The 27,278-nt window shown below is 39.2% G+C and overlaps 1 protein-coding gene and 1 long non-coding RNA gene across 2 annotated transcripts in view; both read right to left on the bottom strand.

Moving 5' to 3' along the window:
• Positions 1-21,755, bottom strand: part of LOC308695890 (ribonuclease inhibitor-like) — a 66,328-nt gene extending 44,573 nt beyond the window's left edge. Inside the window, exons 1-3 of the mRNA XM_081374155.1 lie at positions 21,634-21,755; positions 20,676-21,304; positions 7,443-7,613 (exon numbers count right to left, since the gene is read on the bottom strand). The gene's annotated coding sequence lies outside the window, so the exon portion shown is untranslated. The remainder of the gene's footprint in view (positions 1-7,442; positions 7,614-20,675; positions 21,305-21,633) is intronic.
• LOC308695899 overlaps positions 1-27,278 on the bottom strand; it is a 670,325-nt gene that overhangs the window by 262,471 nt on the left and 380,576 nt on the right. The gene's annotated exons all lie outside the window — the stretch shown is intronic.

The raw sequence follows: 27,278 nt of genomic DNA, 5'->3' as shown, positions 1-27,278 counted from the left end.
GCCTGAAACAATTATGCTTGTTGTATTCTACTCATTGAGACCTTTCAAATGACATATGACACAGGACTATCTGAGCTGTATGATATTTTTGACATATTGCAGTATGTAGTACAAAACAAGTAATAAAAACTCAGTGAGTGTTTTAGTGCAATTTTCTCACGTCATGGGATTACAACACTAAGAGATAGTAAATCTTTTCCTGGATTTTTTTTGTGCATTCCCGAGATTAGACCTTCCTTAACATAATGCCGAAAACCCGAAGTCTCTAGGTGGTCTGGTTGAGGAGTAGATAGAAGTGCAAGATTGGTGCACACAGACAGAACAGAAATCATGAGTTAACAATCGCAATTTTGTCCGGTGGAAAATTGCGCTAAAAAGTAGTTTATAAATTATGAAAACATTTTTTTTCTATTTATCAGCAAATAACTCAGCACTACATTGGAGTTTATCAAATTGACTACATTCATTGTAAATTTCAGACTCTAAGCTTTCAAATGACATATATTTTAAGTTGATCCAGGTAATATTTTTGAAAAATATTATGATTATTAATTTTGCAGCTATGTGGCGCCTAAAGGGGGTACACTCGTTTTTAGAGGAATAACTCAGCACTTGTTAGGAGTTGATCAAAGTGATTAGATGCATTAAAAAGCTTTAAATTCTAAGATTCTAAGCTTTAAAATGATACCTATTTTGTGTTGTTCCATTCAGTGGTTGCTTAGTAATTTGATTATGATTTTTTTTTCACGGGGAGGTGTCCAACCGGTGGGACACTTCGGGTTTAAGGGGTTAATAACCTTAAGTTTAAACATTTACTAATACATTTTTAAATACAATAGTTTATGGATGGCTCAGCTAAATAGGCCAATAAGAGACTATTAACTACTATTATTCCTTTTAATTATACCAATGTCTAATTAAAACATCTACAAATGTATATAACTATTCAGAGATCAGGTAAAACCCCCAAACACTTGTTCAATATCAGTGAATCTGCATGATTTATGGATTCACAGAGATCATCGCCCCCCAGTGGGGAACTTTTGACATTTCCAAACGTTTCGAAACAGCTATGACGTAACGAAGTATATGCGACCGGAGGATCATACAAGTTTTGCCTCTCGTCTTAACATCGTTCCCCATTTCGAACGGACAATCATTTCGACCCGCGCTATCATCTTCCACCGGTGGGTAAATGACTTTAAGTTTAAACCTATGGGCACGAGAGACGCTACTGTAGATAAGCCTCAAAAGTCCTCATTAAGACTCTTACTCTCTGTTCTTTTATTTATCGGAAATATTGAACTTAACCCTGGTCCGGGCAAAAATGCCTTTATGTCCGCTTTTTATATTTCCTGGGATTTTATACTCATGTTTTAAATAACACTCTGGGCATGGGTTTACATGCAGGTGTTATTTAAAAATATCACATGGATTTATCTCAACCGCAGTGCTTTCAACAACCTGTGTAGGCACATCGATTACACCTCAGTTGCTATTTAATTCTCCTCTTGTTACACCTCAGTTGCTATTTAATTCTCCTCCTGTTATCCCAGGCTTTAATTCTAAAACTGTTAGAGCACAAAAAAGACCATTGTGTCTAAGGAAAACTATTTATTATATCGCAAAGACAGGACTGATAGAACTGGTGGTGGTGTTGCTCTATTTGTAAATAAAAAATATGCACATTCTATAGTAAAACTATCAACAGTATCAGAGTCACTTCAATTGGTTATTCATTTTACAAATCAATTTTCAGTTACTATTATTGTCACATACAAGCCTCCAAATGTCAGTCCAACTGCATATTTATTGCAGTTCTCGGACTTAATAAAATCAGTTAAAACTAACCAGTTTATATTCTTGGTGACATAAATTTAAATTGGATTGATAACTCATCTAAACTTCTGAAAACAACTGCCATAAAATATGGTCTTCATCAATTAATTAAAGATCCCACCAGATTTGGTAAAACACGAAATTCTATTTTGGACCTTATTTTCACTAATCAACCCTCCAAGTATGGCATATCAGGAGTGATAAACACAGCAGTTTCAGATCATTCACTCATATATGTCATTAGGAAATGTTTTAAACAGCCAAAATGTCATAAAAATAATTACATTAAAAAAGTACCAAATTCAAAATTGTCTCAGTTTAATGCTGAATTTGCTGATACTGATTGGAGTAACGAGATGTTTTTGCAAAATCCCGATCATGTTCTGTCAAATTTCCATAGGAGAGTGGAGACAATACGTCAAAAATATACAACTACCTGTAAAATACATATTAGACAAAATACATTACCTTGGGTAACTCCTGATATTTTACAGCTCCTAAAAAAGAAGGCCTCTTCCTTGAAAGCCTACAGATTATTAAAAACACCTGAAGCTAAGCTTATTTTCACACAGTTTAGAAATAAGTGTAATTTTGAATTATACAAAGCAAAACAGTCTTATTATGAAAATCAAATTAGTCGAACAGTTTCCAACTTAAGAACATTATGGCGAACATTGAAATCAATAACTGGTGAAAATAAAATTAAAAATAATAATAGTTTACAAATATCCATAAATGGTACTCTTCTTACTGATCATGATAAAATTGCAAAAAAATTTAATGAGTATTTTATTGCATCTGTACAAGAATTATCCTCTAAATTTACTATTCCTCTGTTTCTCACATCAGTACCAGCATTATCTCAGCAATTCTCTTTTTATGAAATCGTACAAAATGATATAACTAATATTTTGTGTTCTCTGAATGCTTCTCATGCTTGTGATATAAATAATTTAAACATGCCTTTTCTTAAAACTCATGCCAGTACTCTTATACCACTTTTTCATCATTTAGTTAATCTGTGTATTAGACAATCAGTATTTCCTGCCATGTGGAAAACGGCCCAGGGGCCTCATTTATAAAACTGTGCGTAGGAACCTTACTAAAAGTGTACGTACGCACAAAAGCCAAAAATGGCGTACGCAAAAAAAAAAATCAGACTTATAAAACCGTGCGTACGCCAGAACCTGCGCAGAATTCACTTTATAAATCCCAGTCAGCGGAAGATTGTGCGTACATGCGTCTCCACCCGAAATAACCATATATGGAGCTTACAACGCCTAGTTTTACTATGCAGATCCTCATCTACATATCATTTGCATATGATTATTCATCCACATGATAACTTAAACGTTATCACGTGGATGAATAATCATATGCAAATGATATAAACGGTACAAGAAACATTACATTAATACAAATCAAGTAGTTGTCTATCCTTGCCTTGTTTTTGAATAGCCTACATAAATCAAATAGTGTAAAATACATTTCAGAGAAAGTTTTTCTCAATCTTTTCCACTTGCCGAATTGTATTTTTAATTGATTTATATTTTTAATGGAAACAGGCCTTGGTCATTATTTGCACGAAACTATTTTCTCAGACAATCTGATATTATCATGATAAGCAATTATCTCTGTGGTTAAAACATTAAAGCACGCCACTGGAAAAGTGTTCAAAAACAATCGCATCCACAACAAATATTTCTAATGATTGAATTTAAAAAAAATGTTGTAACTTCAGTAATGATTTCATGTTTAAGTGTTTAACTCCATTAATTTGAATGGCATATTTAATATAAATGTTTATATCAGAAGTATTTTATTTATTTAAACTGTTATTTGCGTCAGTTTCACTAAACGGCTCAACACGCTCGCTGCCGCGGACATTTAAGAAGGAATGGATATTTGCTTCAAGTGACAGGCTTGGTGATTGAAATTGTATTTGTATAATCTTTCTGTATATGTTTAATTTTCTTTAGATTTTCTGTATAAAAGTGACCAAAAATACATTTAACTCCAGCTCACCATCAGTGTCGCCAAAGTGCTCCATCTCCAAAATGTGCGTACGCATGGGTCAGAGTTTGCGTGCAGGTGCGCAAATTTTCCCGTCAAGTTTTTCTTTATAAATCCCACCTTTTGCGCAGGAACTGGCGTACGCATGTTTTCAGCCCCGTTTTGTGCGTACGCAAGCTTTATAAATGAGGCCCCTGATCACCCCGATGTTTAAATCTGATGATCCAACTAATATTTCCAACTACCGTCCAATTGCAATTCTCCCAACCATTTCCAAGTTGCTTGAAAAAATATTATATAATCAACTAATTAACCACCTTGAAAATAATAACCTGCTCTGTGATTGCCAGCATGGCTTTCGACCCTTGCGGTCAACTATGTCGGCTTTGCTGCTTCTCACTGAGCAAATATGTGCGTCTCTAAACAAGGGTCAGATTACTGGAGTTATATACATAGATTTTCAGAAAGCTTTCGATACAGTCAATCATCAAATTCTGTTAAACAAACTTCTTTCTTTTCATTTGTCATCTTAAGCAATAGATATGTTTACATCATATTTAAGTGACAGATCTCAGACTGTAAGAATCGGCACGGTAACATCACAGCCACAAGGGTGTTCTATGGGAGTTCCACAGGGCAGTATTTTAGGTCCTTTACTTTTCCTTATGTATATTAATGATCTTCCTTGTGTTTTGAATTTTTCTAGTTCTTTGCTATATGCTGATGACACTGTTATTTTTCTTTCTGGTTCTAATATCGACACAATCAATTACAAACTTAACACAGATCTGCAGCATTTACATAACTGGCTGCAAGATAATCATTTAACACTTAATGTCAAGAAAACACAATGAATGTATTTTTATTCATCTAGGAGACAGCTATCCATATCCAATCCTATCACTTTTTCTAATCAAACGCTTTCAATTGTATCAGCATATAAGTATTTGGGAGTCTATCTTGACTCACATCTTACTTATCAAGAACATGTTCAAACCCTAATCAGAAAGTTAAACCAAAAGTTATATGTTTATAGCAAAAGTAGACCATATTTGTTGCTTTCTGTTTCAAAAACCTATCTTCATGCCATCATTCTGTCCACTTTGTCGTATTGTTTACCTGTTTGGTCACTAACAACAAATGAGATTATTGAACCAGTAATAAGACTTTATAATAGAGCTCATAAGATCCATGTCAGGCTTCCAGGCTGGACTCACCACTGTACTGCACTATCTTTGTGTAATGCCTTGACATTTCAGAACTATAAAATAAGCCATGGGATAAACCTGTTTTATCAAATCTCAAATGGACACACTGTAACTGCTCTAACCGAATTGGTTCCGAAACTTAGCTCAAGGTCTGAGCGCACTACGAGATCTTTTACAAATGGACTTTTGCCTTTACCGGCTTATAGGAACTGTTATGGACAGAGATCTTTTTTTCATGTGCTCACTAAAACCTGGAATGAGATCCCACAGCACATCAGAACTATCACATCAAGAAGACTATTTAAAATAACATTTGCTCGCCATTTAATGGACAGGTATATCTGTGACCATTGAGACGGCTCTATAGCCCCTCCTGTTGCCCAATATCTTGGTTTGTGTGTCTGTTGTTGTCTCTAGCTGTCTAGTGTGTGAGCTTTGTTGTGTATGTGGTTTTTATGTTCTGCAGAGCAGGAACCTGCTGAAAATCAGTTTTATACTGAGCCAGGCCCGATTGTCCTTAATCTTTTCCTGTCTTAAAAATATAAATAAATAAATAAATAAATAAATAAATAAATAGAAAATACTGAAATCACGTGACTTTTGGTTTGATACACACTGCGAACCACTGATTCGAAACAAAAGATTCATAAAGGTTTAATAGCTTCATGAAGTGTGTTTCGAAAGTGCCCATAACTAGCGTTCAGTCAACTTACCTTCAGTGGATCTTATTACAGGCAGATACTGATCACAGACTTTTAAAATGCACTTGTTAAATTTTTACAAGTTACAGTATATGTTGCACCAAAATTAGATATTTTTGAAATACAAAGATTAAATTGAAAGCAGTTATGAACAGTTCTGATTCTGATGTCAGAAAAAAAAACATTGTTCTGTCTCTACAGTAACTGCAATAATTATTGACCCATGTGTCACAGGTTGACTCAGTATTTTGTTTGTTTTTGATCAGAGACATTTGGGCCTTACTGTGTGCAGTGTCATGTGTGATGGTGTTTACTGTGTGCATTAATATATTGGCACTCTGAATTGTAGTGGTTATTTACTGTGCATGTGCATCAAATTTGTAGTGGGTTTTTGTTATTTCTTAATCTGCCCTGCTTGACTCTTTATAGACACCTATTCATGGACAAACCTGGCAACCCGCTTCCTGTTTTATTACTATGCCCATATTTGGACTGTGCTTCCTCCATGCTAATGTGACTTAATTAATTCATTAGAACTTGTCACCATGCTCCACCTTTCTGCCCATATTTGGACGACACTTCCTGTGATTTGAATAACTTTATTATTGCCTCTGCATTGCTGCTGATAATGGCAATTAGTGACTAATTCTCTAACAGCTGACCATGCCTAGTTTGAAGGAGATAAAAACTGGCTCTTTGGAAAAGAGGTGGTCTTGCCTGGTGGCTGCTGATCTGCTGCCATTTTCCATGCACTTCCCTGCTCTGCACATGAAGCCCAAGTTCCCAGGCATCTCTGTTTGACCACCGGTATACTGCAGCTGGATTTTCTCAACGCTCTCTAATGTTGCCTAAAGGGCCGTAATTATATTTTATTACCACACATTGTGAATGTGTGTCCATTTCCTGTGGTGTTGGTGTTCATTGTGGTCGTTTGCTTTTAGCTTCAGCAATACCTATCTTATGGTTCAAGTGGCTGGCATTGTCCTGAAGACTGTGGCTGTCCTCGAACCTCCCTCAACGCTCTCTAATGCTGCCTGAAGGGCCGTAATTATATTTTATCGTACTGCAGTGTAAGTGCGACCTGCTATCTGTGATGTTGGTGGTCATTCTTGGTGCTCTCTTCTAGCCTCTGGATTATCCATCTTGGGATCCTGGGCCCAGTGTTGCTGTGAAGACTGCCTTGGTTACACCGGAATCTCCCTCAGTGTTTGCTGTTTGCTGCCGAGAGTACCGTAACTTTCTCCTGTGGGTCGGACATCTGACGTGACCTCCTGGACGTGTTTGCTTGACTTTTTGGAGGGAGGACAACTGGAGCGAATTGCTGTGAAGCCACTGAACTTTAAGCTCTTTCCAAACGGCTTCAGAGACATCATTTTAGTGAACTCTTTCCCCTACGTAACACTATTTCTAGTTAGTGCTTGCTGACCCAATAAAGACTATTTGTTGTATCCACACATTGACTGTCTGTTTTGTTTCTGTGGCTGGGACCTGATTTATTTCATTTAACGTTGGTCACTAGGTGACACATGATCAAACTGTCTATCTTAATCAAATATCACTTTTTAATTGTCTGTTTTAATTGTCTGTTTAATTTTATTACTTTAAATTGTTGTGTGCTCTGTGTGATGCTGAGTGAAAAACTGCTTAAAAGTAATATTATAAATAAATGAGCAATACTCACGTCAGTGTGTTGAGTTGACAGTGTTTATCCTGCAGTAGAGCAGCGATCTGATTCACTCGTGTGTCTCCTAGTTCATGTTCTCTCAGATTCGGCTCTCTCTGGAGTAACGGGTTTTTACCCACAACTCTATTCACATACTGACAGGCTTCCTCTGCAGCAGGACTCAAAAACCTGCAGAAGAGGCAATTCAGTTCTCAACTAAATGTCTGTTGCTTTAAAAAATTATTGATACGATAAAAAAATGTATTGTTTTAAAGACAAGCTTAAGTTAGTTATTTAGATGTACAATTTGTCTTTAAACATTTCAATACACAAATAAATATATATTTTAAATAAACTAGAGCGACACTCAGTCCTAAAGCAAACTCATAAGAACAGAAACGTCTCACAGAGAAAACTGGTTTGTGAAACTGCATGTTTGTGAACATCTGGAGCAGGGCCGTAGCTAGAGGATTCGGGGCCCCCTGAAAAAATATTGATGTGGGCCCCCTCCACTAATATCATATACTGTACAATAGATGATCATGGAGGCTCACATATAACAGAAGAAGGTGATGTTGTTGTAAAACTTTTATTTTAAAAGTTACATTTATATAAAAAATTACAACTAATAAAAATAAATTGTTAATAATAAAACCAATTTTAAAAAAGTAACAGCAAATTATTATTTTTTTTTTTTTTCAAAATAATGTTTTTCACCATCAGGGAAATAGTCTGTTATAATTCATAGATCATAAAGTAAACATTTATAAATTGACAAGAATGCAGTCAAATTAAAAAAAATAAAGTAATTTATTGTCTTGTTTTTAAAGATAATATTATTATAAAAAGCTAAAATGTATTTATTCAAGTGCAGTGTGTATTTGTGTTTTATTTATGTAATAAATACATCATCAGCAAACAGGTTAGGTGCATAATGCAATGCGTCGTTACTCGTGTCAATTTTTTAACACGCAATTCGGTCGACTGTGGTGAGCAGCACCGATAATGAAGAGTGACAATAGCCTACCCGACAGGCTGTAGACGGTAGTTTTCTTATTCCCACCGAAATAACAATACAACCTGTCTTTAAGAACGTCTTGATCGACTGGGATACAACAACTGTCCTGGCCTTCCTCTCATTCTTTTCATAACGTTTCTGATACCCTAATTTATGTTTTCTTTTCCACAACATTTTTTCAGTCAATCTCCTGCTCTTCCACCAAGTTCATCGTTAACTTCAGGCACTTCCGCCTCAACTCTGGTTCTGTTCACGAGCTGGGGTGGGACTTACAATTTTATTGGGTCCATCTGATGTTTGTCACTGACTTAATAATTAATAAATACTTTAGATCGGACTAAACCATTTATAGGGAGGTACGAGAATATTTGGTAACACTTTATTTTGATAGTCCGTTTGTTGAGACTTTACTAGTTATTAGTAGCCATTCAGTAGCTTGTCAACAGTGCACCAGTTGACATTCAACAACACTGTTTCAACTGACAAGTAACATACGTTCAACTGACTGCCTATAGACTATAAGGTACAATTCAAGTGTTAATCTACAGATTTTACGAAAAAAGTGCCTGTTGACTGTCAATGTTATTTTGCAACAGGTTATTAACCAATTGGCGACTAACTTTCAATTGTCAACTAACTTTCTGTAGATTGAGTACCAACAACTCAAGATCAATCTGTCAGTTAAAAGTCAACAGTCATGTCTGCATATGAAGTATATGATACTGTACATCCTACTCAAGGGGTCTCATGTGCATCAAATTAATGATTATTTTAGCTGATTTAAAACTGTTTTTTAAAAATGTTTTAACCATTTGTAGATAATCTGTTGATAGTCAACTAAAGATTACATGTAGTTGCTTATCAACAAAGAAATTGTTTATGATCAGTAGACTATTAATAGACATTCTCAACTAAGCGTTAGTAGATATATTTTAGGACTATCTAATTAAAGTGAAAAAGAGTTTATATCAGTAGAAAGTCTATAACCTATCAACAGATTAATATATTGTTTATGATCAGTTGACTATTAATAGACATTATCCACTAAGTGTTAGTTGATATCTTTTAGGACTATCTAATTAAAGTGAAAGACAGTTGATATCAGTAGAAAGTCTATAACCTATCAACAGATTGTATACCTAACCTGACTGAAGTAGAACAAACACTATGGCCAGCACATTAGAGAAAAAAAAAATCACTTTTATTAAATTAAAAATAAATAAAAATAATACAACCCATTATTTACTAGGATATAACGATCACATCTGAACCATCTGATTATGTGAAAACATTATATTGAGCATTCCAAATGAGAAAACTCTCAATAGTCTACATCATTTCAAATGTCCGAGGCCAAGATCAAAAGTTATAAACAACAAATAACAATAATTATTTAGCCTTTCATGACAGTAAGTTTTACAGAAAATCGCATTTATTAAATGCAGTTTAACGTTATAACAGTTACTCATTTAAGAAATAATCTCTGTTCCTGCTGCAAACTCGCTTCGGAGGATTAACAGACAGGACTAGTTTAAACCCTTAACAATACCTTCTTTAATCGTTCAACCATTTTGTAACATTTAGTTTATTTAATGTTACAGTGAGACACAAAATGTGTTTTCTCCTATAGAACCATAATACACCAAAACACAATATAAATTAACAAAATACATCATTTTTATTAGCTAACGTAACGCTAGATGTAATCCAAATCTTTATAATCCATACGCAAGCAAGAAACAGATCCAAATTCAGCCCTTCATCCACATCCAGCGATCTCCATCTCCATTCTCAGCAGCGACCGTAAATGTCAAATCCCGCGCTCGTGATGAATTTAAATAAAAAAATTGCGCCCTCAAGAAGCGTTACGACATGTTTTACGGCAGTGATATCAAACGCTCATTGGCTCTCGCCTGCTTCGTCACAGATTGCAGCATGCCTTGTTTTAGTTGAAACAACATTGAAATGCAGGCACGCGCGCGCCGTCTTTACGTAGAGGGAAGCTGGCTTAACATTTTCATGGATTAATAACTTAAATTCTGCTCTATCCCTTATACAAAACTATTATATACTGCCAGAGAGGACTGCAACACATCGTCATTTGAGCGACTTTTGGTACCGATTTACATTTTCGCAATAAATTATTATGATTACACATCTGTTGTTTTTCTTCATAATTTTAGCCTGCATAATTTTAAGAAATGGTTATGGGTAGGTTTAGGAGCAGGAGTAGGATTAATGTTAGTGGCTCAAAATATATTTTAATGCTATTAATAAAACTGGCATTTCCCTACACATCTCCGTCCATAAAGTGTTTTATTCTTTTTATATTCTGTATAAGATGAGTAATTTATATTCAGGTTTGGGAGTGGGGTTAAGGGAACTTACATTTATCTATAAAACAGTATAAGGGAATGATACAGATATCTTTATGATTCATAAACGTTTTGTAGCTGTGAATTCGTAATAATTCTACGTTGCAGACATGTCTGTATCATACGTTTCAGCATCTATCCAAACGTACACAAAAAGTATGTTTTCAATCTGTTGATAGGTTATAGATTTTCTACTGATATAAACTGTTTTTCACTTTAATTAGATAGTCCTAAAATGTATCTACTAACACTTAGTGAATAATGTCTATTAATAGTCTACTGATCATAAACAATTTATTTGTTGATAAGCAACAGATCTATCTTTAGTTGACTATCAACAGATTATCTACAAATGGTTAACAATTTTTTAAAAACAGTTTTAAATCAGCTAAAATAATCATGCATTTGATGCATATGAGACCCCTTGAGTAGGATATACAGGTGCTGGTCATATAATTAGAATATCATCAAAAAGTTGATTTATTTCAGTAATTCCGTTAAAAAAGTGAAACTTGTATATTATATAGACTCGTTACATGCAAAGTGAGATATCTCAAGCCTTTATTTGTTATAATTTTGATGATTATGGCTTACAGCTTGTGAAAACCACAAAATCAAAATCTCAGAAAATTAGAATATTACATGAAATCACACAGTAATTACACAGTAATCCCATGGTAATAGAACCAGGTTTTGGTTCTGTTGGCAGTGTGGGCAGGAGCAAATTTTGCATCTCATTTGGAAACCAAGGTCCCAGAGTCTGGAGGAAGAATGGAGAGGCACACAATCCAAGATGCTTGAAGTCCAGTGTGAAGTTCCCACAGTCTGTGTTGGTTTGGGGAGCCATGTCATCGGCTGGTATTGGTCCACTGTGCTGTCCACTCAATGCAGCCGTCTACCAGGACATTTCCAGAGCACTTCATACTTCCTTCAGCAGACAAGCTTTATGGAGATGCTGACTTCCTTTTCCAGCAGGATTTGCACCTGCCCACACTGCCCAAATAACCAAAACCTGGTTCTACTACCATGGGATTACTGTGTAATTACTGTGTGATTTCATGTAATATTCTAATTTTCTGAGATTTTGATTTTGTGGTTTTCACAAGCTGTAAGCTATAATCATCAAAATTATAACAAATAAAGGCTTGAGATATCTCACTTTGCATGTTATGAGTCTATATAATATACAAGTTTCACTTTTTTAATGGAATTACTGAAATCAACTTTTTGATGATATTCTAATTATATGACCAGCACCTGTACAGTATCGTATACTTCATATGCTGACATGACTGTTGACTTTTAACTGACAGATTGATCTTGAGTTGTTGGTACTCAATCTACAGAAAGTTAGTTGACAATTGAAAGTTAGTTGACAATTGGTCAATAACCTGTTGCAAAATAATATTGACAGTCAACAGGCACTTTTTTCGTAAAATCTGTAGATTAACACTTGAATTGTACCTTACAGTCTATAGGCAGTCAGTTGAACGTATGTTACTTGTCAGTTGAAACAGTGTTGTTGAATGTCAACTGATGCACTGTTGACAAGCTACTGAATGGCTACTAATAACTAGTAAAGTCTCAACAAACGGACTATCAAAATAAAGTGTTACCGAATATTTGGAAAAAAATATTTAACCAAATTGCATGTTTTTGTGGTTTTCATTTTAATCTCTGGCATACAACTAATATAAATATTAGAATTATTCATACAACAGGGGCCTATATAGTATAACTGCTGGGTTTTGTGGGGCCCCCTGGGCAGTGGGGGCCCCTATAATTGTCACCACCTTTTACCCCACTAGCGATGGCCCTGATCTGGAGACTCATAGGCCTGCTGTAGAGAGATGCAGTGAATCTGGGCTTGATGGAAAACTATTATTGTTAATTATCAAGGTATACTCCATAATAGCAGCACATATACTGACCAATAATGTCAATTGTATTTTAAAATGCGCTACTTTGGCTGGCTCTGATATAGCTGCCGCAGCCTCTCTGTAATCACCACTCTGCAGACTTTGTCATGATCTTGCTTCTCTTCTCTTTATCTGTCTCTATCTGCTGGCCTTTCGCGGCAATTACTTCTCCGCTCTTTCTCATTTACTCATTATTACTCTCTCATCTATCTCAGCTGTTCCTCGTTCTCTCATTGTCACACCTGTTCCCTATCTCCTGTCGTTTGTCTCTCTATTTCTAGCTCCCTCTTTCTCTTCTGCTCTGTCGGATTATTTCCTACCGTCACGTATGTACTGACCATTGAGTTCTCTCTTCTAAGAGGTTTATTTCTAGTCCTGTCCAGTCCAGTCCTGTCTTGTCCTGTCTGGTCTGATCGTTACCTGCTGTGTTACCTGATCTGTGCTTTACCCAGCTGCCTGCCGTGGAGAGTCGCAGAGTGTCCGACGCCTCACCAGTATCCCTGGTCTCACTACGCACCGGTCATCCGGACCTGCCATTTGAGCGACTCACAGTCACTACCAGAGATCTTCTCATTTATGAACTGCCTTTGTTAATCGGCCATGGTGCCTTTGACTTATTTCTATTAAAAGAACTGTTTACCTGCTTTTTCGCCTTTTTGGATTCTCTCTCTCTGCATACTGTGACAGAATAATCCGACCACATGGATACAGCGAATGAGCATCCTTTCCAGACAGCTGTGGAGATCCAGGAGGTCATGCTGGGTAAGCACGAAGAGGAACTCTCCGCTGCTCGCCTTGCCGTCAAAACGTTGGCATCCCAGATGAACGATCTCTCCAGACAGTTCCATCTTCTCCGCACGGACTCTTCTTTCAGCGCTTCGGACGCCCCAGAACCGCATGTGAATAACCCCCCTTGTTATGCGGGTGAGCAAACCGAATGTATGGCATTTCTGACCCAATGTGAGGTTGTTTTCTCGCTCCAGCCCCTCACCTTTGCCAGGGAACGCTCTCGTATCGCCTACATCATCTATCTTCTCAAGGGACAGGCTCGTGAGTGGGGAACGGCCGTGTGGAACGCTAATGCAGACTGCCTAGATCGCTATACCCTTTTTAAAGAAGAGATGTTAAGGGTTTTCGATCGTTCTGTCCATGGCCCTGAAGCTTCCCGTTTATTGTCCACTCTCCGCCAGGGAAGACGGACGGTTGCAGATTTTTCTGTTGAATTCCGCACTCTCTCCACCTCCTGTGGGTGGAATGAGCCTGCGCTTGTGGCGCGTTTCATCGAGGGACTCAACGCCGAGATCAAGGATGAGGTCCTGGCTCGTGAAGTCCCATCTCGTCTCGATCCACTAATTGATCTGGCTCTGCGACGGCGCTCACAACACGCAGCCTTCATCCTTTCCACCACCGCTGGCCACCTCTTCAACCGCTCCTCTGGCTGATCCGGAGCCTATGCAGCTGGGCGGGATTCGAATCTTAGCTGCCGAACGCCAGCGCCGCATCATGAATCGGCTCTGCTTATATTGCGGTTCTGACTCTCACTTCGTTAACACCTGTCAGGTAAAAGCCAAAGCTCACCAGTAGAGAGAGGGTTACTGGTGAGCGCTTCCTCTCTAGACCCTCCGCTGCCTTCACGGACTACTTTTTCTGTTCACCTCCACTGGCCCAATTCCTCCGCCTCTTGTCATGCCCTGATAGACTCTCAAGGATCCCACCACTGTCTTTGCTCTGGATAGACGGATTCTTGCCAGGGTTTCCCGTGCCACTGCTCCATTGACTCTCACCGTTTCCGGTAACCACCATGAGACTATTTCTTTTTTAATTTTTCACTCCCCAATACCCCCGTAGTTTTGGGCCATCCGTGGCTAGTTAAGCATAATCCCCAGATTAACTGGCCTAAGGGCACTATCCTCTCATGGAATCTTTCTTGTCATGTTAAGTGTTTGATGTCTGCTGTTTCTCCCGTGTCATCTGTTTCTGTTTTACAGGAGGAACCAGGTGATTTGTCAGGGGTCCCCGAGGAGTACCTGGATTTGCGAGCGGTCTTCAGTCGTTCCCGGGCCGCTTCTCTTCCTCCGCACCGTCCCTACGATTGTGGCATTGAACTTCTCCCGGGTACTACTCCCCCTCGGGGAAGACTTTATTCTCTCTCCGTTCCGGAGCGTAAAGCTTTAGAGAAGTATCTTTCCGAGTCATTGGACGCTGGTACTATAGTCTCCTCCTCCTCTCCTGCCGGTGCGGGGGTTTTTTTTGTGAAGAAAAAGGATGGCTCTTTGCGTCCCTGCATTGATTACAGAGGTTTAAATGACATAACTGTTAAGAACCGTTACCCTTTACCACTTATGTCATCCGCTTTTGAGATCCTGCAGGGAGCCCAGTTCTTCACAAAATTAGACCTCCGCAATGCTTATCACCTTGTTCGCATTAAGGAAGGAGACGAGTGGAAGACCGCCTTTAATACTCCCCTCGGTCACTTCGAATATCGTGTTTTACCTTTCGGGCTGGTCAACGCCCCCGCCGTCTTTCAAGCCTTGATTAACGACGTTCTCAGAGACATGCTTAATGTCTTTGTTTTCGTTTATCTCGATGATATCTTAATTTTTTCCCCCTCTCTCCAAGTTCATGTGCAACACGTTCGTCAGGTCCTTCAGCGCCTTCTGGAGAACAAATTGTTCGTCAAAGCCGAGAAGTGTTCGTTTCATGTCCAATCCGTCTCTTTTCTCGGCTCCGTTATCTCTGCCCAGGGTATTAGTATGGACCCCGCTAAGGTCCGCGCTGTCACGGAATGGCCCACGCCTGACTCTCGTGTCTCGCTTCAGCGTTTCTGAGGATTCACCAATTTTTATCGACGATTTATTTTAAACTTCAGTCAAGTGGTCACTCCCCTTACCGCACTTACTTCTATCAAGACCCGTTTTTTTTGGAGTGACGCCGCGCAAACTGCTTTTGATCGCCTTAAATCTCTATTCTCTTCCGCACCCATTCTCATCTCTCCTGACGTTTCTAAACAATTTATCGTGGAGGTTGATGCCTCAGAGGTGGGTGTGGGAGCCGTCCTCTCCCAGCGGGTCCCCCGCTGGTGAGAGGATCCATCCTTGCGCGTTCTTTTCACACCGTCTGTCTCCATCCGAGCGCAACTACGACGTGGGAAATCGTGAGCTTCTTGCTATTCGTTTAGTGTTGGGTGAGTGGCGTCACTGGCTGGAGGGGTCCTCGGTTCCGTTCATAGTCTGGACTGACCACCGTAACCTTGAATATATTCGCTCTGCTAAGAGACTTAATGCGCGTCAGGCCCGTTGGTCCCTCTTTTTTACTCGTTTCGATTACACTATCTCCTACCGTCCCGGCTCCAAGAATCAAAAACCCGATGCTCTTTCACGCCAGTTGGCCTCTCCCGAAGTCGAACCCACGGATGAGAGGATTCTTCCTCAAGGATTAGTGGTGGGTGCGGCTGTCTGGGGAATTGAACGTGTCGTTAAGCGCGCCCTGTCTCACTCTATCACGCCTCGTCATTGCCCCAAGGGGTTACTATTTGTTCCTCCTTCTGCTCGTCGCGCTGTCCTCCAGTGGGGCCACTCCTCTAAATTTTTCGGCCATCCGGGTGTTAGAGGTACTATTGCCTCTGTTTTGCAAAGATTCTGGTGGCCTTCTCGAGAACGAGATATTCGTCGCTTTATTGCATCCTGTTCTGTCTGCGCTCAAACGAAGGTCAGCAACAGACCTCCTGCGGGTCTTCTTAGACCCCTACCTGTCCTGTCGCGTCCTTGGGCACAGATAGCGCTCGATTTCATTACAGGGCTTCCTTCTTCTGGAGGAAATACTGTTATCCTTACGGTTGTCGATCGCTTCTCTAAGGCGGCTCGTTTTGTTTCCGCTTCCAAAACTCCCCTCCGCGAGAGAAACTGCTCGATCATATTTTCAAGATTCACGGTCTTCCCGAAAATGTTGTGTCGGATAGGGGTCCACAATTCTCCTCCCTCTTTTGGAAGGAGTTTTGTCGCCTCATCGGAGCCTCTGCCAGCCTCTCCTCCGGTTTCCACCCTCAGACTAACGGCCAGGCAGAACGCGCTAACCAGACCATAGGACGCATTTTACGCAGTCTCGCTTTTCGCAACCCCGCTTCATGGTCCGAGCAACTCCCGTGGGCAGAATATGCTCATAATTCCGCCCCCTCGTCTGCCACCGGGCTGTCGCCGTTTCAATGCTGTCTGGGGTACCAGCCTCCCCGTTTCTCTTCCTCTATTACCGAGTCTAACGTACCTTCAGTCAGGACCTTCATACAACGTTGCAAACGAACTTGGAGAGCGGTGAGATCTGCCCTTTTTAAGTCTCGTTCTATCACTCGCCGAGCCGCTAACAAGCACCGTGTTAAGAGTCCTCGTTATGTCCGCGGTCAAAGAGTGTGGCTTTCCACTCTCAATCTCCCGCTCCAGTTCTCTTCTCGAAAACTGGCTCCCAAATTTATCGGACCGTATCGCGTTATCAAGGTCCTTAGTCCTGTCTCTGTTAAGATCAGATTACCGTCTAATCTTCGTCGTGTCCATCCTGTATTTCACGTCTCCTGTCTCAAGCCCGTAATCCACCCTCCTCCCCGTCCTGTCTCTACCCCCATCCGCGTCGAGGGCTCTCCTGTCTACCGAGTCCGCAGGCTCCTCGATGTTCGTCCCCGTGGACGTGGTCACCAGTTTCTCGTTGACTGGGAGGGGTACGGTCCGGAGGAGAGGAGTTGGATCCCTGCCCGGGACGTCCTGGACCGCTCGCTCATTGACGACTTTTACCGCTCCCGCCAGTCTTCCTCCTCTGGTGCGCCAGGGGGCGCACTTTGAGGGGGGGGTACTGTCATGATCCTGCTTCTCTTCTCTTTATCTGTCTCCATCTGCTGGCCTTTCGCGGCAATTACTTCTCCGCTCTTTCTCATTTACTCATTATTACTCTCTCATCTATCTCAGCTGTTCCTCGTTCTCTCATCGTCACACCTGTTCCCTATCTCCTGTCGTTTGTCTCTCTATTTCTAGCTCCCTCTTTCTCTTCTGCTCTGTCGGATTATTTCCTACCGTCACGTATGTACTGACCATTGAGTTCTCTCTTCTAAGAGGTTTATTTCTAGTCCTGTCCAGTCCAGTCCTGTCTTGTCCTGTCTGGTCTGATCGTTACCTGCTGTGTTACCTGATCTGTGCTTTACCCAGCTGCCTGCCGTGGAGAGTCGCAGAGTGTCCGACGCCTCACCAGTATCCCTGGTCTCACTACGCACCGGTCATCCGGACCTGCCATTTGAGCGACTCACAGTCACTACCAGAGATTTTCTCATTTATGAACTGCCTTTGTTAATCGGCCATGGTGGCTTTTACTTATTTCTATTAAAAGAACTGTTTACCTGCTTTTTCGCCTTTTTGGATTCTCTCTCTCTGCATACTGTGACAGACTTGCTCAATGTCCAATAATCTGATTGGTAACACCTCACGAGTAATAGCCTATCAACACTTGCGAGACGCCATCCACTTTTCAACAGGCCCACCCAAAACTTAAAAAAAAGCTTTTAATATATTCTAATTTTGTCAAGAATTATAAAAAATCGTCAATAAACTCATAATGTGTACTAAAATAGTCAATGTTTAGTTTTAAAAACAATTTTAAAAAGCTGGCTATGTCTATTTTGATGTTTCTGCACAAGTTCAGCAGACAGTGAGATTCGGGTTTGTTCCGATCAGAGCTTGTGAGTGGAGAGCGCATTTCTGAATATTCCGCTCCGCTCGCTCATTCCGCAGGGTCGCTCGCTCAACCCAGAATGGCCTGCTGGTTCGAAAATATGTGGAATAAGGGCTGCCTCCGACTAAATTTTTTTTTTCTAGTCGACTAGTAGTTGTTCATTTAAGCCATTCGTGGACAAATCGCCTCTTTATATTAATTTAATTACTTAAATATGCTATATAGCCTACAGGATAATGAGCGTTATGACCGCACGCATAAAGCTTGCCACAAAGAACCGGTTAAAGTAATTATTATGAATGTGTCTAAATTAACAAAGAGACATTTAATTGTTTATTAATAAACTGGTGTTTTCTGTGTCGCTGCAAAGATGAAGTTGACGATGCGGACTCGCCATGAACGCCAGAGATTAATGCACATTTCATATGGATTACATAATCAGAGAGTAGCCTATTTCTTTTGGTTTTGAATATTTTTGTATAAAAGTAGACATTTCAAGCTTTCTGTAATAGATAGCCCATATTTCTCAAATCTGTGAGGCACAAGCTGAGTTTCGGCGCCCTCCAGTTCACGTGTAATGCAAGTGATTGTGCCTGCGCCTTATTACATTGTCTGCTATATATTTGCTTCTTATTTATTAAATACGGGCAATTGGTTGATAAAACATTGATTAAAATTAAGATACAATTTATACAAAATGAAAATCTTTTAAAAATAATTTTCTACAAAACAAAACTTAATGAAGTGGTCAAAATTATGTTTTACCCAAAACAGCGCCGTTGCTAGGAGGGCGCCAGCGCCTCTGCCTTGCGAGTGGATGATAGCCCTGAAGACGCCTAGCAATGATATACCTTTAGTGGTAGTATACCTTTAGTTGAGTTATACCTTAAGAGTCTTCATAGCACGCTAAGAGACAACGTCAATGAAAAATGCAGCCCAGGTATGATGCGTATGATGCATAATGGAGATTCCAAAGCGCTCTTCTTTGGTCAGAACCACAGAGAGCGATCGCGGATAGGTCCGTCCTATGCACCGAAACTTTTAACTATGCAACAAAATATTTAAAGAGCATCGAGCTATTAAAATCTAGATTACGTATACGCACAGATAATATAACAGTAGGCTACATTAGTCAATATTTTTTTATTAGGTTAAACAGTGATTGGATAACATTTTTAATTGAACGTTTTTAATTTAAGGCTCACCCACAATTGGTCTGGCCCATCCAAAACTGGAATCCTGGCACCGTGCCTGGGCTAAAACAAAGGTTTTTTGATTGCTCACTCACTCTTGAGCGTCTGGCGCGAGTGATTTCAATGTTAAGTCAATGTAAAGACGCGTTTACACGCGTCTAGAGGTCCTGCGGTGCGAATGAGGCACGAATGAGGCGTTACCGCGAATGAGCGGTAGACGCGAATGGGGCGAATTGACCAACACAGATTTATAATGCATCTGTCTTTTCTATCATTTCACTGTAGCTCAGCATCGCGATGTAAAGTTAACGTTATTACTTTAACAGCAGCAGTAAAACTGTTTCTACTGTGATGGTTTAACTTTGCAATCAATCCGTGGTTCAGCAGAGGCTGATATATGACAATAGATGACATTGCGGCTGATTTATCTGATCCTGTCCATTAGCTTTGATCCATGTATGGCTTTTCAGAATGTCACCAAGTACAAATATTTATGTAATATTTCAGCGAAAACTCTAGCTAGCTAGCTGGGAACAATAAAAAGGGTCCAGAGCAGCATATCATCATATTTTACAGGACCGTCACAAAAAAAACCCAACCTAAAACTGCAAATGAGAATGTTACTACAGGTACGATGGACGTCAACTCCCAGCTTCAGCAGAACTCACAGTCCCAGGTTGACTCAAATGAACAAGGACCACGGTGTTGGAAAGATAAACTATTAGAGTAAAAATATTGTGTTAGGCTACTTCATGAGTTAATAAGAAAAAAGATTTTACAATTCCTGCAAATGCAGTGATGAAGTTCATGTTCTCATGATTTATTTTTATGAATAAAAAATTTTCAAAACATCCCCCCGTTTTTTTTTTCACAAATCGCACCCTGATCATCATCATGACAGAACCTGCAGCATCTGATCTGATCTTGATCATTTTGATGCAACAAATTGTCCAGCTTTTTGAATAACTAAAATAATATATTAGTTATGAATATTTAGCCTTCATATAGCTAATTTAGTTAATTATTTGATCCCGTCTCACCTCAGTGTCTTCAGTTGACAGTCTGGATCCTGCAGTAAGTCATTGAGCTGCTTCACTCCTGATTGTCCAGGATCATTTCCTGTGAGATCCAGCTCTATCAGGTGTGAAGGGTTTGATCTCAGAGCTGAAGCCAGAGCTTTATAACCTTCTTCTGTCACACTGCAGTTAGAGAGTCTAGAACAGAGAGGAAAACATTCAGCTGATTAATCAGTTAAACCTGAACAAATATAAATCTGCATGATCGCTCTTCCAGTCGCCTCTACAATAAGGAAGCCCCTCTTTCTGGTGGTCTACGGCACATTCAGTGGTGTTTCACTGGCGTATTGCATGGATAAGTGCAGTGATTCCCCCCTGGGCACTTCAGCATAAAGAGCAGTTTCCTAAAAGAGCAAAATTGATGTTGAGCGTCTTTTTAAAGATGCCTTTCCGTCTGTGTGTTTCTGGATGCAGTTGTTCCCTGTCCTCATCTGATGGCCACGATCTCACATGTCTGGGCCAAGAGTGTGCTGAGATAGTGTTTGTGGATGGTTCATGTCCTCACTGTGAGAACAGGACCATGTTGTCCCTGCGGTCGTGACTGTCCTTCCTCGTGAAGTCTAGAGTCTTTCTGCTGTTACCAAGCACTGCCTCTGCACAAAGCAGAGCCGCCAATATGGTTAACACTGTAGGAGACCTGAGTCACATCAGAACAACCTTCATCTGTCATATCACAGGAGCTTAAATTACATTAGCAGAGAGAGAGAGCAGAAAATAAGACAGAAGAAAATAAAACTCTTTATTCTGTAAAGTCACATCATCTTCATAAGCAAATAAAACAGACAGAGGAAGAGAGATCATCATCTTTATTTCACCAGATCACAAAATACTAAGTTTGCACAAATACAATGTGAAAGTGTTTTAGTTTAAACTGTTGAAGTGATTTTAAGCATTTTGATTCTTGTATGTGAATGTGACTGACCTCAATCTCTCCAGTTTACAGTGTGAATCCTTCAGTATGTCACATAAGTGCTTCACTCCTGTGTTTCCTAGTTCATTCCCGCTCAGGTTCAGCTCTCTCAGGTGTGACGGGTTTGATTTCAGAGCTGAAGTCAGGATGAGACTCTGTTTCTTTGTAATACTGCATCTATTCAGACTGAAGACAGAAAGAGAAAATTACTCAGATCTATGATGATCAACTAACGTGTTTAGCTTCATCCAGCAGACTTTTGCTTACAAATAAACATGGATATCAAGGTAAAGGTAACATGGAGAAAGACTACACATTGTTCATTTAAATATACTACCAACATTCTAACAATAAAAAGGTTGAAAGCGTTGATCTATTATGCTAGTATACACATATATAGAATTTTCATGAAAAGTTATCTTTTTAAACATTTATATGTTTAAATGATAAAATGCAGCACTTCTTTCCCCCCAAAATGCCCCTCACCTTCTGTATGCTATATTGCACAATACTGAATGCTCAGGTAAATAGTAAGTAGTAAACAAACTGTGTAAATCATTACTAATAAATGATAGAAACAAACCGAAAGCATGTAGCTATTGGCCTTTTGCTGTAGAGATTTTCCATTTACTACATACAGTAGGCACTCTCATTCCATGTATGGGGCACATATATATTATTCATATGGCACACAAAGCCGGCATTCCCATCAGCTTGCGATAGACTATGCATAATAGCCCCTCTGCCCCGTGTCAGGTGTCACACACGAGCAGCGCGGGCGCGGGCGCGGCCAGATCTGCCTCGCGCGCGCCGAGTGTGCACAACTCGGACTACTGTCATTGTCATTGCGACTCCCCACCCTGCCTCCACGTTACCCCCTAACTGTCCTATGAATACTTTGACCTCGTCTAACATACCCAGTGGCATTAGACAAAGCCTCCACCACAATACTGTCGGCGCGATTGCGGAGAGGCACACGGTCAAAAGACAAAGCTGGCTAGCGCGGTAAAAATCTCCCGCCTCGTTCCCCACAACACTAACACACCTGCTAACTTCGTGATGAACACTCCGACCCCGGGAAACATTGTTCCCAACACTGACATTGGGCAAAGGTTTCACCGTTTGTGCTTGGTGTAGGGCTACTTTCACTTTCAGAATCACCGTCATCATCAGAGTCCGCGAATAGAAGACCCACATCAGCTTTATTGATGCCATTAAATAATATAATATTTATATTTATATTTATATAACATAAATAATAATAATAATAATAATAATAATAATCTAATGCAAATACTCGCTGCACGTTGACAACATTGCTCTGATAAAATGGCTCACTCGCACACTAGCTCCGCTTTTGTTTGCACTGAATGCGCTCTAGCTCTAAGATTTTGTATAGAAGCATGACTTTTTTTTTAGTCTGGGATGAAGTATGACTTGTCTGCAATCTAGTGGAGGGGAGGTCGAACGAAATTTGACACCCTATTTGACAAAATCGGCCGTTTTATTCAGTGCCGCGTCTTGTCGAGTAAACTCGACCGTGGCGCCTAGAGGGTTAATATTTAAGGTTCTTTAATGTCAATGTTACCCTTGGTTTGCTCACTGGCTCAAATGTGTTTGTGTCGGTTGTTTTCAGACACATTGTCTACTTGCTAAAACTTTACAGTAAGGTTTCATTTGTTAACATTAACTATATTAGTTAACCTGTTAACCGTTGCCAGAGCGCGGGCGCACTGAAGCGGTTTTTTTTATAAATAGTTCAAAGTTACTATCAGATTTAATGTTATACCTTGACAAACTATACATCATTACAAAGATATAAGACTCAAGTTTCAGAATTTGACCACTATTGTATTCTGAGAAACTTATAGCGACAGTTATTTCTTAATTTGTGTCAGGAGTTATGAAATGAAAAAATGAGTCGATACCTTTGATATGAATTATGCGCGTCAGCCGCTTTCATTCATAAAAAAACTCCCGTGCCGTCGTCATGACAGCGATACACAAAACAACGTCCTTCCGGGCTTTTAGCTAAAAAATGTGCAGATTTGGAGAAATATTGATATATTCTCATAGGTTTACATCAGATTTCTATAGACAGGAATAATATTTATTGAATTTATACCCAAATGCGTCGATGTAATCATTATGAGCGTTTGTATACTCTGTTAATGCGTTTTCAATTCATACCAATAGCATGAGGGCGCCCTCGCCGCCCTGTGCACAGTATTAGAACATGAAGAAGTGCCATAATCATGTGACAATCCAGGAAGCCTCGAACACACACACAGCTAACAACAGATCGCGCTGTAACATGGAGAAACAGTCGTTTTGAAGACAATAAACATGTTTGCTATGATATTTGAGTTACCTGTGTTTTTCAATCCATGCCAGGTATTTCCATAATAGTAGATTATATTTATAATGTAATGCTAATCTATATAGACTATCATTGTGCAGAACAGTATACAATAGTATATTTTCTGTCTGATTTTTTTATCTGAAGCCAAATTAGATCACAGAAAATTATTTAAAATACTCGATTTGCTTTATAAAGTAAGTTTATAAGCACAAACATGGTTTTAATCTCATAAATTGTCGTGTATTGATGGTGTGCTAAGCTAACATGCTAGCTAGCCCTAGGTGCACCTGCCACCTAGAAGTTATATTTTTATTATTTTTTGAACGCTTACTGAAATGTTTCTTTATTCAAGAAATGCATTTAAAACAGTTTAGAATGTAAGGGTGAACTTTGAGAAAATAAATTAGTGACTGAAACCATATGAATAGCATGTGAATAGCCAGTCGTTAGTAACTAATGCAGACAAAAGAAATGCATATTTAGAGCCATAACCTGGCTGGAGAGGTGTGAATGTGTGCAGGGGGAGACTGAGACTGAATGGGGCTCGTTTGCACCACAAAACAATAAAGACAATATACTGCATAGATGGTAAGAAGATGACACTAAATATCAGTAGCATTTTAGCATCAAATCAAAATAAAGTCACATGACATGGTCTTGAAAAACATTTCACTAAATACAGAGTTTTGGACTTATTATCTTAAGATTTTAAACATAAAATGTTTAGACATGTGGCATTAGCTGTAGTGCATTTCTAGACTGCTCCAGGGCCAACTTCAATTTTATTTTCATGAGGATGTTTCATAAAAAATAATTTCTAATAACTTTACAAAACTTTGAAGCTATTTATAACAATTTTTGTCATTATGACAATAATTAATTCTACATTACAATAAACTGCCAGGTGTCAGCTTTCAAATGAGATCATACTTGTGCTTTTAGTACAAAGGGTTCATGAACTGTATCTGTTTCAGTTTGGGTATGTCATTTCTTGGGATTTTTCAAAAGTGGGGTTGCAGCTTAACAGGTTAACATGAACCAATGATGGACAATACTATACAGCATTTTATAACCTCAAGTTTAAACATTTACTAATACATTTTTAAATACAAAGGTTTTCTGTTAACATTAGCAAATCTCCTGTGAACTAACATGAACAAAGAATAATTGTATAAACTAACATGATCAGATTAAGGAATAAAAGTATTTCCTTAAGCAGAAGACAATCAAACAAGTTTTGTAAAAGGTAGTTAATCTGCTTTAGTGCTGCACCGTGAGGCAGTGTCAGTGTATTTTATGGATGGCTCAGCTAAACAGGCCAATAAGAGATTATTAACTACTATTACTCCTTTTAATTATACTAATGTCTAATTAAAACGTCTACAAATGTATAAAACTGATCAGCGATCAGGTAAAACCCACAAACCCTTGTTCAATCTCAGTGAATCTGCATGATTTATGGATTCACAGAGATCATCACCCCCCAGTGGGGAACCATTGACATTTCTAAACGTTTTGAAACAGCTATGACGTAACAAAGCCTCTTTACTGAAATCACGTGATTTTGGCAGTTTGATACACACTCCGAACCACTGATTCAAAACAAAAGATTCATAAAGGTTTCATAGCTTCATGAAGTGTGTTTCGAAAGCGCCCATCACTAGCGTTCAGTCAACTTACCTTCAGTGGATCTTATTACAGCCAGATACTTATCACAGACTTTTAAAATGCACTTATTTAAATTTTTACCAGTTACAGTATATGCTGCACCAAAATTAGATATTTGTGAAATACAAAGATTAAATTGAAAGCAGTTATGAACAGTTCTAATCCTGATGTCAGAAAAAAAAACACATTGTTCTGCCTGTACAGCAGGGGTGTCAAATTCAAAGGGCCATGCTGAGGGTTGTGAATAAAATCAGGGGCCAGACATATATTTAGAGGATTTTTCATCAATTGAAATATAAATATATTAGTAACATTATATATATAAAAAAAAAACCCTCTCAATTCATCTTTCGTTTCGAAATGCCTTCTTAGATTACATTCTTTGAAAACCGCTAGTGACTCTTGACAGATGAGACACATTGGCATTTATTTGTATTCACAGAATAAATATTCGGTTTCCCATCTTGCTTGGAATTGTCGATAGCCCATTTGCAGTCCACTTTTCTTTTCTTTTTTAGCCATTATGCTAGCTTGTTTAAAGTCACATAGCATTCAGGCTACGCTGTTTACAGTTATAACACAGGCTTTTGAATGCTTGAATATGATTGGTTGACGAACGTTCTTTGGTGCGCATTTTCAATGAAACGTTCTTTGGTGCACATTTTCAATGAAACACACCAGCCAGTTATTTCAAAGGTCCTTACAGCCAACAACAGCAAAATAACCAAAACTCACAGCAATGTGACCAAGCAAATCAATATAGCCTAGTAAACAGGATAAAAAAGACAATGAAGAGTTTGGTTCCAAAACGCAATAAACGCCATTTTTTTTTAATAACTGAGAACCTTCAAAATTCAATTTTGTATCTGGTCGGTACTGAAAAGTCACTTTTTAATTTGACGTAAAATGCAATATCCGCCGTGTTATTATGTCACGTTTTCTCCCTTTCTTTCCAAACCGCGACAAACGCCAGTCTCCTTTCTCTGCAGAATGCAATAAATGCGTTCAACCAATCACAGCACACCATTCCACACATTAGAGTAACAGTACCAAACAGTAACGGCGGCGCTTTGAATACACCTGGCTTCCTAGTTTTCCGTATATACTTTGTACTTTTTGATCAACAAACAGACAATAAAAGAATACATTTGACGTCATTGATGAACCTGTAGTGGTTTCTGTGGTAGGGAAGAATTGTAAGCCATCGAAATCTAATCATTTACGTGAGGAGATTAAGAAGATGAGGCACTCAGGAGGAGTAAAAATGCTGTTGCTTGTTCTCACACGACAGCATCAAACTTCTTTCACGCTGACACATTGACCCCAGGGAATCTTTTGAAAAACTTTCAATTGTTTTAAGTCAACGGAAACCGAGCAGGACCAAGCCATTTTACAGCTGATCGCCATCCAAAAAGTTCCTAATCCGCACTCTCAGATTTGTAAACTGTGCCTTCAGTTTTTGCAATCTGTACCCACAAATTCATTAACCGTGCCCACGCTTTCACAATCCGTTCCCACGGGTTTGTAAACTGTACTCATGGATCTGTGGCCCCCTTCAACCAGGCCACCTAGGTGCTGGATGCATTGCATTGTGTTTAAACTGAATTTTTTTTAAATGATAATTGAA

This window comes from Scardinius erythrophthalmus, assembly GCF_964197995.2.
Source record: "Scardinius erythrophthalmus genome assembly, chromosome: 9".
Classification (NCBI taxonomy): domain Eukaryota; kingdom Metazoa; phylum Chordata; class Actinopteri; order Cypriniformes; family Leuciscidae; genus Scardinius; species Scardinius erythrophthalmus.
This window is presented reverse-complemented; position numbering and strand designations above follow the sequence as displayed.